Source organism: Arctopsyche grandis, chromosome 10 (assembly GCF_051622035.1).
Source record: "Arctopsyche grandis isolate Sample6627 chromosome 10, ASM5162203v2, whole genome shotgun sequence".
In the NCBI taxonomy this organism is placed as follows: domain Eukaryota; kingdom Metazoa; phylum Arthropoda; class Insecta; order Trichoptera; family Hydropsychidae; genus Arctopsyche; species Arctopsyche grandis.
Window position 1 is genome coordinate 16,924,362 of NC_135364.1, and position 12,874 is coordinate 16,937,235.

At 33.2% G+C, this 12,874-nt stretch overlaps 1 protein-coding gene and 2 non-coding genes across 3 annotated transcripts in view; all 3 read left to right on the forward strand.

Moving 5' to 3' along the window:
• The window catches only part of LOC143917709 (uncharacterized), a 50,442-nt gene that overhangs the window by 5,402 nt on the left and 32,166 nt on the right, over positions 1–12,874 (forward strand). The window lies entirely within an intron of this gene.
• TRNAG-UCC (transfer RNA glycine (anticodon UCC)) lies at positions 6,399–6,470 on the forward strand. The gene has a single exon. It is a non-coding gene; the product is annotated as a tRNA-Gly (tRNA).
• TRNAD-GUC (transfer RNA aspartic acid (anticodon GUC)) lies at positions 6,820–6,891 on the forward strand. Its single transcript has one exon. It is a non-coding gene; the product is annotated as a tRNA-Asp (tRNA).

Below are 12,874 nucleotides of genomic sequence, written 5' to 3' on the forward strand. Positions count from 1 at the left end.
GCTACAAATAATCTAATTTTAAATAGATAATGTGTTTCATCAACTGATGAGTATTCTACATATATACGTACTTATAAAATATGCATGTGTGTAATATCATGTTCAGATTATTTGTGTATGTCAAAATTGCCTATACTTTAATATTTATTCGATAAAAATAAGTCAATTTTCATACACGTTTCAAAGAAAAAGTCGTAATAGTCGATTTGCTTTTATTATTTACCGGAGTTTGCAGAGCTGCGATTAGTTCAAATAGCCCATAAAGGGCTGATTGAATCTATAAAGTATGTATGCAAATTACATGTTTCAATGTTGACCAAATAGACGTTTTCATTTTATTTGCGTACAAATCCATTTTCGACAAAAACGAATCAAAACTTTGATACGAGTGTTTAAATTTTGTTGTAATTGTCACTTGGTTGTAGTGCCGATGACGTCGATTCGAGATATTTCCGTCGCTATTAATCTATTACCCCAATTCGATTATTTTTATAATGTAATATATAAAGTTGATGCTAGCAAAAGGTCAAATCTGGGTCCCCCGCCGTACGACTGCGACGCAAAGGTTAATTTAAGGGGTCGCCAACCTTGATACACGCTCTCGGTCCGCGAAAAAGTTCTCTAAATGGCGTGTGAAATGAACTAAATAAAGAATGTAATTGAAATGTTAAAATAGGTGTTTTTATATAATATTACAATAATGAAAATAGCATAAAACATCAATTTTGAAATTGTAGCGTGTCCAATATTTCACCTAAATAATGACCAAGAATATTTATAAGGAAATTTAAATATTATTAATGATTCGCGTGGCTAAAAAAAGGGTCAATGTCAAATTTTTTATTGTATGTAGTGCTGTGAAATCGAGGTTAAATAATTTGAAGAATGTTTACAATTTGAACTACATAATATTCAATTAATATTTGAGTATGTCAACTTGAGTTACATGTAATTCAAAATAATGTACCTAACGTAATTTAGCATTCATGATACGTAAATATATGTATGTATGTATGTACTTTCTTACATAATTAAGGCTCTGATGTTTTCGCATATGTATGTATACCTATTAATATATATGTACTCATTGAGAGCTTGATATACATATACATATGTAAGCTGGAGCCGGCTCGGTCTGGTTCGTGCGAGCCGAAAATCAGTGAATAATTGGGTAACTTGCTTAATCGCAGAAAAAGTTATCAAACCAGATAAATTTTAAAATTGTAACTTGATACTAATAAGTAGATTTAGGCGTTGGCTTGGTGCTTTTATAATAACAATAGACACCTCCATTAATGTAAAAAGCAAGAGAGTAAAAAAGCGTGCTCGACAATAGTAAACTATTTTTTGTGCAAAGAGTATCGACCCAACGCCGATCATTGATAACAAGTTTAGTAATTTTTATTGATGTGAACTATGTATGTTCTATCAAAAAATTGTCCTAGCACAAGTTTAAAGGGGAAAAATAGCAAGTATGATTACAATTAATAGTTCGAAAGCGAGAAGAGGTTTCAAACGAAAGAAAATAGTTAAAATATGTACATTTGTATGTATGTACATATATGTATGTTACGGTCCAAATGCTCGCTCCGGTTCATTCATGAACATGCAAGTTTGTTCATACACCAACTATTTGTTTTGATTTAAGTGCTAACTGTCAAAAACTATCTTCAGATAGATTCGTTAGCATGAAACTTTTGGCTGTCATTGCTTTTGAGCTGCAACCCTTTGAGATGTCAAAACGCCAAATATTTTAGAAGAAAGGCAAATCCTATAGAAACCACATTGCAACGTTTCCGCTAATTTTTAAAATATTACAACTCATGGTAATCATACATACTAATAGGATGGGACAGATTATTGAGAATACTTAAACTTACATATGTCTAATAACTAGTTATTGCATGAACAAACTAGCCAATTTTTTCTTTTGTGTAGGTACGCTCAGATCGGGTCGTATATGAACAAACTAGTATGTTCATAAATGAACGAAATGTACATATGTATGTACTTGGATTGTAACATATAATATACGTACAAGGATATTCGAATTTTTTGTCTATGGCGCATTTTTTTATAACTGTCCAATTTTTACCAAATCTTTGTAAGGGTGTTTTTAGCAGCACAACCTTGATTATAAGCATATACATATGTATGTACATATTACATATGTAAGTTGTAGAATGCGTGCGCGTATATATGTATTTACATATGTTTTTACTCAATGACCATCCTTGCTCACGTTAATAAGTACAAAACCTCTCATATCTTTAGCTGTAACTAAGCTATGTACAGTGGTGAAGTCGGGCTAGGTCAGGCCAGGTATTTCTTTTTGAGCCAGGTCGCCGCCCTGGCACTTTGATTGATATAAACATTGTTTTTCGAGTACAATTAAAAAATATTTTGACTAAAATTTAATATAAAATTATGTATTTCAAATAATGTGAGCAGACTCTCGTTCTAACACTTGATGACCACAATCGAATAGTAATCTGAGCACATTCAAAACTTAAAAGACGTTTAATGAACTTTATTGGATTTTTTTTATCTAAAACCACCCAAAACTTCGAAAGAAAACATGCTTTGAACTATTGACCATACGCACTTGAGGATAGATAAAATGAGGGAGCTCAGCTTAAATGAATAGTCATCTCTAAATTCACATGTTAAAATTTGATAGTTTTTTGACATACATATGTATGTATGTACATGGTTTTAGCATTGCTAAAAGCAAATGTTGAAAAATTGACACACAAACACTGATTTTGCAAAATCAAAGGTGTTGAAGAGGGTGCATTATGGAAGTTTTTATAAAATATAAAAAAAAATATATTTTTTTATAAATATTTCAACTACCAATATTAGGATACAACTTTTTTTAGTAAGGAAAAAAGCGGGGGGGGGGGTCATAAAAATTAAACACCGACCTGGTTCTTTTTTATTTAGCACTACACCTCTGCCTATGTAAGTTTCCATAAACAACATATAAAATTTTCCGTTGACTTCTGTTGAGACACATTTAGTGAAAAGTCAACGAAACGATGGACAGGAAGAGCATAAACTTTTCAACCGTTTCAAGTTTTAATTCGCAAATCAAACGCTCCAGTGATTTAGCAACATAGCAGGTCAGCGTGGTTCAATACTCGCCTCCGACCACGAACGAAGCGCCAAAACTACCGTAAAAGCAAAATAAACAACCGAATTTAATGAAACGGGCAAATTCAGTGTTTACACGCGAATAAATTGATAGTTTCATTCCGCTTCCCGTTGCAAAACAGGGGGTGGCTCCAGACTCTTCTAATTTGCGTAACCCCGTAATACGTGAACACACGGGGCTTTATAATAAATTGCGGTGGCCGTAAGTACAGTTTTGGGATACTTTAAATTGCGTTTCGTGAGCAGAATAGGGCCAAGCCCTCGACGGGTGAGTCACATTTGGCGGGTCACGGAATATGTGGGCGTAGAGTGCGACCAAACTGACCATTTTCATCCACCCCCATCCCCGGACGTGCATCCACCCCCGCAGCATAAACCCGTGTACGTGTGATGTTATTATTAGTGAATACACACGATCGCGATCAAATTTTTAAATATGTTCACAAACACACGTGTTCGATGAATCGGGATTGAATTAAAACGTGGCCTCTTTGCCCACACGCGTATTTTGTGGTGACCATTGATGAACACATTTTCGTAGAAATTCCAGCTTTTAATCCGTAACATACATGTATGATGTGAAACTGATGATTGTTTGCAGTAGTCGTTGTCCGAAATTGTGGGAGTTTCCATTTTAGTTAATTCAACCCGAACGCGTAAAATCAATTCCGTAATCTTCTCGATTGGGATTTAGACATCGAGATTTTGGCTTGAACAAATCATTGATCACGTTTTCGATAGTTAGTCCTATTTATATTTATATTATATAATCCTATTTTTTAATTTATCAACTAGCTGAACCCGACATGCGGTGAAATGCCACAATAACGCATGTAATTCCCGTTCCCGTTCCCGTTTTTGGGCGATTTTTTTTACAAAAACAATCGACAAACCAAAAACCATATTTTATAGCATGTACATATGTATACATAGTATGATGCTAATAGTATTTTTTAAATGTTTTTACCTCAACTGTAAGTAATACTTTTGCTCTAGAGTTTCGAGGATCTTTGAGTTTTTCTCGGAAACCTTTCAGTGTATTGTACTGAAATTTCATATCTAGTTTTCATGATTTTTATACGAAATTCAATGATTTTACTTTTTTATTTTTAATAAGATTTTTCTTAAATATGCTGAAAGGCTTCCGTTGAATTGTTTGATTTTCTTACAATCTAAGGGTTATACGAGCATTTTGGGATGTTCTTTGGCTGTTGTATTTCATTTGAAACTTTGCTTCATTTTATTTTAAAATTTGTGTGTAAAAACTAGGGTATGATGATTCCCAATTAATTAATTATGATTGTAATATATCGAAAACTATGTAGTAGAAGTGCCCGGAGTCTTTTTAATTACAGAAAAAAAGGCTTTTACCCCGTTCAAACACCAACTACAATTAAATAGAACCATTTTCTGCCGATATATTGTATGTTATGTTGTAGATAAAAAATGTGCCGACATGTTGTATATAGATAAAATAAACAATAATTTAGTGGTTTGTAAAAATATTTTCAAGTACATTTATTAGTATTAGTATTTAAATAAGTCCTATTTTCAATCTAAAAATTAGCTAAATAGTGGAGTATTTAAAATAGTCAACTTATACATGAAGCCGGAATCATGTGAAAAAATAATGCGTCCTGTTTATTTCGTAGAATCTGAAAAATCATTAAGTGAACTCGTAAAAAGGTAAACTCGATAAGCGAACTTTTATTGTATTGTACGTTCAAAGGTTATCGCACCGTTTTTATTTTTGAATAATGAATGTTGATAGTAAATGGTATTGGATGGAACAAAGTTGAGTGTATCAAATCAAGGTTCCACAACGGTGAAAGTGATACAAAAATAGTCATCCTCGCCGCTACCACCTCGGTCTATTTCTATTGTTGGAGACTTATTAATTAGTTTCTCGCGAGCAATCAATTTCAGAAACGTTTCACTGTTTATGCTGTGCAAACGCGACATTTGCTATCCCTACAATGAAAGCGTGATTTTATCTCTGCGCCAAAAAACTACTCTGAGATATGTATATTAAAATACTAGCGCGGTTGAATAACATCACGTTCGAATAGTTGAGATAACTTTCGGCAATGTTTGTGAAAATTGGCCCGAAAGCCAGAGCGAAGGCGCGTTTTCAAATCTCTCCACCGGAAAGCACACAAATATTTTCATGGGAAGGGAACAAGGACATAACAGAAGTGCAAACGAAGACGGCAGGCAGGATCAATACTGAGAACATTAGTATTGTATATATTTATACTGTTCATATGTGTTTGTGTGTAATCTCATATAAATACGAATAACAAAACATATTTATTCATAGAATACGAGATTGAGATTTATTCGCTAAATAATTGAACGCATGCGAAGATTTGAAAGAAAAAGAAAATGTAACTGAATTTAATCCCTGTACATATGTTCCATTCGAAAAATGTTTTTCACTTTTAGTGGGAAGGGCGAAAAAATAAATCACAGTAATTGAAAGTGCATCATTTATGTATATCTACTCTTTGCTTTGTGTAAACATTTCTCCTTATTTCATCCCCCAGACAAAGGCGACTTCACCACCTTAAAATTTAAAAATAAGTCTTGATAAATAAAATATAAGAAGTTTATTCCCCGCACGATAGATTCTACATCTAAATTTTTAAGTGCATTTTAAGTACATTTTACTAATTTTTCCAACAAATTCAATTTCAAATCACAATTCATTCGATCTTTGCCAAATTACAATTTATTTATATATAACTAGTGATTTTACCCGTTTTCGCTCGGTATTTGTAATATAAACCGCTTAAACATGGCTAATCTAATAGTATAAATTTTATTAAATTTATTTGAATAGTTTTATTTTATTTAAATTAATTTGAATATTCATTTGTTTTTTTACTAAATTTAACGTCACGGATTCTACGAACCAAAACTTATATATGTAGGTACATACATATATACAAAGTCTCTTTCGAAATTATATATTAGATTACAACTATGTATATTTTTTCCATTTATGATATATTTAAAACATATTACGAGATTTTATATTATGAGACTTTATAGATACAAATACATCTAAACGTCTAACAAAGGAAAAATTTTAATAATCAATTTGAAATATTTAAGAGACATATATATTATAATATGTAGTTAGTTAATTGAATGCAAATTAACTGATAAATTAAACGTTTGTGTAAATTAATTGTTTGTATACAAAAATATGACTCATAATTTGGCCCCGAAAACTCGTTGCGATGGTGGTGTAATGGTCAGCATAGTTGCCTTCCAAGCAGTTGATCCGGGTTCGATTCCCGGCCATCGCACATTTTTGTTTTGCATTTTTATACCGAAAAATCTATTTTTAATTATTTTCCATCGAAAATTGTTTATTTAGAACTTCGCAGGGGCAACCTTGAAAGTTTTCAGTTTAATTTTAAGCCTAAACTTTTTTGGTCACGAACCTTGCTTTGAGTCTAACGCAAACAAAACACCGATATTATAATTAGATCGTTTTGTACACACTATCAGAAGAACGTGAATTTTAATAGACGTTTTACGTCAACATGAATTTGAATAAATCATTAAATTTACACGAAAACGCACAATCTTATATAAATTATTATCATCGTGTCTATTAATACTAGTAATAAAATTTGAACGACGTGACACAAGTCCTCGGTAGTATAGTGGTCAGTATCCCCGCCTGTCACGCGGGAGACCGGGGTTCGATTCCCCGCCGGGGAGGTTTTTTTTTCCGGTTTTTTAACTTTTACATTATCATTTTGAAACGTAGTACCAGTTTTTATCATGATAAAATGATATTTATCCGTGTGGTGACGTTTGAAATATACTTTATAAACATGAGACGATTCCCAGTGGCGCTATGGGTGGGTACTTGCACGAAGATCGTATGATGGATACCCACGGGACCTTCACTGGTTTCTCGTATCCATACGAAGTAACTCTATTGGAAATAAAATCGCGTGTTTCTTATTTTTTTTTCTCTCTCCTTACAAATGTATGTATTTGTAGCTTAATGCGTATTTGAAAGTTTTAAAAGAGTTTTCTTATTTGCTTGTATAGGTGCTGTATGTACATATTTGTAGAATGTTTTCAGCAAGTGGTACAATTTAACAGTCATGCTGAATATAAAAATTCTCGATTTTGTATATACAGCACATAAAATGTCCACATATTATATAATATAATATATATGGACATATTTATGTATATAGCCGTTTTACATAACATCCGTTTTTTTGTTATATGTATTGTATTCAAAATTTAAATCATAATAAATAAAAAACTAAAACTATTTATTTTCTGTTTGTTTATTATTGTTGCTGTACAATATTAGGCGGATAGGTTTGAATTAGTCTCTTCTACAATTGTTAAACTCTTCTAAACTCGGCCAAAGTTTTATTCAAAAATATGCCTTTGAATGTATGATAATTTAATATGAAATATTATTTGAACATATTGTACATACATACGGTATATACTTTCACTTATATAAACAAATATGTATATGCGAATTATATTAATTTATAATAAATAATAATTTAGTTTCGATGGATACGTTAGAATAAATCTATCAATTCATATAATGCTTATGAATCTATATAGGGGAAATATATCATTGAAATTTATTTTATATACATAGTATTCACTGAATACATTGGACTTTAACTCGGCTACATTACACTTAAAATTAGATACTATTCACTTGGTATACCTTAATTTTTAATTTTAAAATAATAGATACTATACATTTCATACACCTTAGCCTATACAAAGTAATGTTAATTGAAAAAATACAAACATGATTAAAAAAAATACTGGCGACTGGGTCATTTTTAAATTATAATAGTGGTATTTTTCATTTTAGTCCTAACAGAAATTTCCTAAGTAGCCTATTTTATTTGTCTTCAAAAGTTAATCTTCTGAAAAATTTGTCAAACAATCGATCGAGAATGCGACATTCCAAGTCCTCGTTATTTATTTCTGTGCGCTCCGCACTGATTTATTATGAGGGAATCGTTTGGTGAGCCGAGTCCCTTACCATAATTGTACTCGAGAAGTTTGGTGTAAATTTGTGTTATTTTAACAAAATAAATAGTTCAGAATGATGTTTAAAAGACACAAATCAGAATATTCTTAGTAAAATTTTCATAAATGCTAGAAGAGACGAGTAAATTAAAAAATGTTTTGTCTTCGACGGAACGCCTACATGTACACAACAATTCGCCAGTAGAGAGTAGAATTGAGACGGCGAGTCTGTGCAAGCGAATGACGCGGCGGACCATACCATTACAATCCACCATCACTACCACTTCCACTACCTCGTGTAAGGCCGATTCCAGTTTCTGAACTTCGCTAATCTGAATGAATAATATCAATATGGGCAACGATTTGAATTTATTGTAATTGAATTGTTGATATTTTAAAATTTTAGGTAAGAGATTTTAGGGGATTAGCCTAGTCCCTCTAATGATTATAGGGACTAGGCTAACTAGCAGTATTAAATCTGATTTTTATTTTATGTATTATCGTTGCTAAATTCATAATAAAAATTATATTTTTCAACATTCATCATTATTTTCAGTTATGCAGGCTACAGCTTTTCTGCGTTCAGCTCAACTTTTATTATATGCAGGTGCATTTGTTTAATTTCCACTATGGCTTGGTCGCAATTTGCTTTTTTGTTTCAGCAACTCCACTTCTGCCATGGTCTGTTACTGAACGACACTTCAGCGAGCTATTGTATTCCTGCCTATCTCTCTCCCACGGGAGAGGAAAATTTTTTTCCTCATTTAAAATTGCAAAACGGAAGTTTGTCGTATGCTTCGCGCAAATTTTCCGGCCGGAAACAATCTCGGAACAACCATTGTATATCTACATGCATACATACATATCTAGATACATGTATTATAAATAAAATGAATGGGTCAAGTTAAAATTTAAATTGCTTCCGATCGCTTTGGTGTAACTCAAACTAAATATTAAAATCGCGATCGTAATGAAAATGACTTCAGCTTTTTAAGACCACCTGCTAATTTTGGGTCGCGAAACAGTTTCAGCTTTATTAATGAAACACTTTCGCATGTCGGTGGGCGTCTGAAGGGGCTGGCCGTTTAATTTTGACCCACGTGCTCAAAAATTGTAGACTTTTGTAGATGCCTGCCGCAGATAAAAGTCACGCCATTTTAAATTCCTGAACGTTTTCATGAAGCCTTTCGTTTTGTTTGCCTTCAGACACGTCTGAAGTACCAAAACACGTGTATAATGCTATATCTGTGTGTGCACAAAAGCAGCTGAATAAATTTCACGATTTGAATAATCACGTGTTTTGGTACGTGTATGATTTGACGCATTCTGTGGTGCATGTTGGTATTCAACGCCCCAATGGGACACGGTGGGGAATGTGTTAATTTACCACTCATACATATTATATAAAACACCCCATATGTCATTCTCGGGGAATTTCATGATTCAACGATATATTTTTATATATTTATTTTAGTCAGCATATAAATTATTTAGGTTTATTTATACCAGTACAGCTCAAGACGGCAACTACACCTAGTAGGAAAAATATTCTTTAATACATCCTATGTATATGGACACGTTCATATGTTCCGTTATATTATATTTACGTGGCGTATTCGTAACAGCAGCAAGTGACACGATCCATTCATATTATACAGCAGTATGTCACAGAAACGTATCGAGCAGAATCAGTTTTCTTTGGCCAATGTACAAATATTCTCACATGACGTTACGAGGTGGCGAGTGCACCCGTACTAACGAAAGTGCATATGCCCATATGAATATTTTTGGGAACGTCGTATTGTGATAATATTGACGTTATATTGTGTTGTATAGTATGAATAGAAATAGTATTGTCCGTTCAGTGCTGTGCCGAGCTGTTGACTTGCAGTGCTGGATAATAAAAACGGACCTTAGGAGCGTCGTTTTCTGAATTTTCCTACATATTTTATGTTGTTGTTGAACATACTTAGGTACATACATATATACGTACATATACATAAACTGTAATGTAATGCTGTTATGGCAAATTATGCATACTTTTATTAGTCAAGTTGTTTAGAATTAAAGCGAAAAGATACAGTTCATCTGGACACATAAACCCATTAAATGTGTAGAAGAATCATAAAGACGCGACAGTGTAAATTAGAAATGTTTACTCCACGACTTGCTAATAGTTTTATACCATGCTATGTAGTTATTATCCTTGTGAAGAATGAGAAGAAAAATAAATGACTATTTACATATGTACATATTATACATGTACATATGTACTTCGTATTTTAGTACTACAGAGAGGTATTATGGAGTCGTTGACCAATTTCATCGCCTTTCGTTTATTTTATTTCTTGTTTCACATTTTTATTAGGTCGGTCGAATGTACTAAGAATTTTTAATGCTGAAACAGTTTTAAGGAATAATAAAATCAAAACTATGTATATTATATTATAGCGATGTTATACATATGAAAGTTCTATGCCACTATGACGCAACCCATAGCAAACGGTCTCTAGAGGTAGCAAACTCTCGGATTTTACCCTCGATTCTTCTCACAGAACTTTTTTTTTCACAAGGCAAAAAATGAGGATTCTTTGGGGGAATCCCAGCTCCCGTCGGCGACGTGGGATATTTCGTGTGTAACTTTATGGGTGTCGCGTGTCATTTTATTCCCCCTATTTTGTTCCCGTTCCAGTTTTCGCGAACGCACTCGCTATTCGCGGTAGCGAATGTGAATTATTAAACGGCAAATTACCATCCCGTACCTGCCCCAGTTTCAATAAAAAACAATGCTTTTTTTTAAACAGACATAACTTATGGGACTTTCTTAGTACCAGATATATTAAGGTACATACACTGGAAATTTACATGGAGAACATTTGTGTTTATAAGACTACATATACATACAAATGTACTTTTATTTTATTACATTTGCCTCTCTCCGAATCTTCTTTTATTTTGTGATCTACTCAGTTTCATTTGTTCATCTTACTAAATTTATTTTTACCGCTTTAGCCTCTTTTTCTAAAACCTGTTGGGGAGTATTTGAACACTTGCTTTGCACATTTTCACTCACTTTTCTATGTTTCACCATTTTCACCATTATTTCACCATCATTATCATCTACGCGTGCATATTTCTATAATATAGCTTTTAATGATGCGTGATAGTAGTATAATCGTAAAATGAATTTTTATCTAAATATCTTCGTAAGTGTACCTTTAATATACATATGTACCAGTCAACGTATTGTATATTAGGTAATTGATGCTCGTGGACCACTGGTTTACCACCGCTAATCAGCTGATCAGCGTATAAACAAGCCGTATGTGTACAACAACCAATAGGGTGAAAACACACTGAGTGGTATGGAACGTCACAGTGGGTGTTCCCCAAACCGAATTCGGATGTAGTTGCACGTGTAGAATAAATGTGTTTGGGAGGTCGCACGTGTATGCATATCGATATACAACCGACAAGTTTCTCCTGCATTCTTTCAAATATGGGATTCACCGTTATCGATCACTGTCAAGCAAGGATAAATACAAGGATAAAATATCACCGAAAACACTCCAGGGGGTGATTTTTGAGACTGTGTACTATTTATATGGGTTAGGGGTGCTGCGTATTTTTCGCATGTTTAAAAGTATCTAAAAATACACCTACTACGTACCACTCAGTGTGTTTTCGCCCAAAAGGTCTCACAACCCATCTATCAATGATCTCTCTGTGCTGAGGCCACACGCCGTGTATAATATTCGGCGGATTTAATCCGAGTTTGAGTTGACCGGTCGATGGTTCAACAACAATAAATACCTCTACCACTACTCGCTGCGTCTTCCACTCTGATCTGGGATACCCAACTCGTCTCTACACGTCCACGGTACATTATTATATAATCAAACCTTCACGAGTAAACAACCACTTATTTTTCTAAAGCTAGATCCGATCGCATCTTATTACTTTTAGTTTGAAAATAGTTAATAAGCATTTTAAATATTCCATTAACAATCCAAATTACAAGTATACAATGTATAATGTAAACATGTGAACACTATTGTATTTAAAATGCGTATTTTGTATGATAAATTTATTCAGATCAATGCTCAGTTAAATAATCTAATTAATTCTAAGCAATTATAGCAATTATATAGAAATAATTGTCACTTTTCTATATATAACGTAAAGGTATATAGAATAAGCGTCGACTATTACAATACATAAAACCGTAAAAATTGACCTTCAGACTGGCATTTTCAGCAAGCTGAAAAAATCTACAAGGTTACGATTTTCGGCCTTGTCCAGGCCTCTAGCCAAAATATAACATTCGGAGAGTTAAATAAAAGTATGTGGAAAAAAAAGTAAAAACGTGTTCAGAAGCACGCACGCTTTCTCAAAAGTCTACGAAGGGAGGAGAGTATGAGTGTTTATCGATCAGAGCCCAAAGTCTTGGGTTCTTTATAATTACATAAGCGGCTTCTGTTATCACCGTTAGTCTGATATAAATGTTCGACTTGTCCTTGTTTCTGGGCCCTTATCGCACGCCTTGGAAGTGCCTACATCACGCGAACACCAGACCCAAAAAAAGTAAAAATCAAAGGTCCTATGAGTACGTAATAGTAGTTATTCGAAATTATGCTTAGAAAAGCAAACCTATTACGAGACGTGATTTTTCCATAGA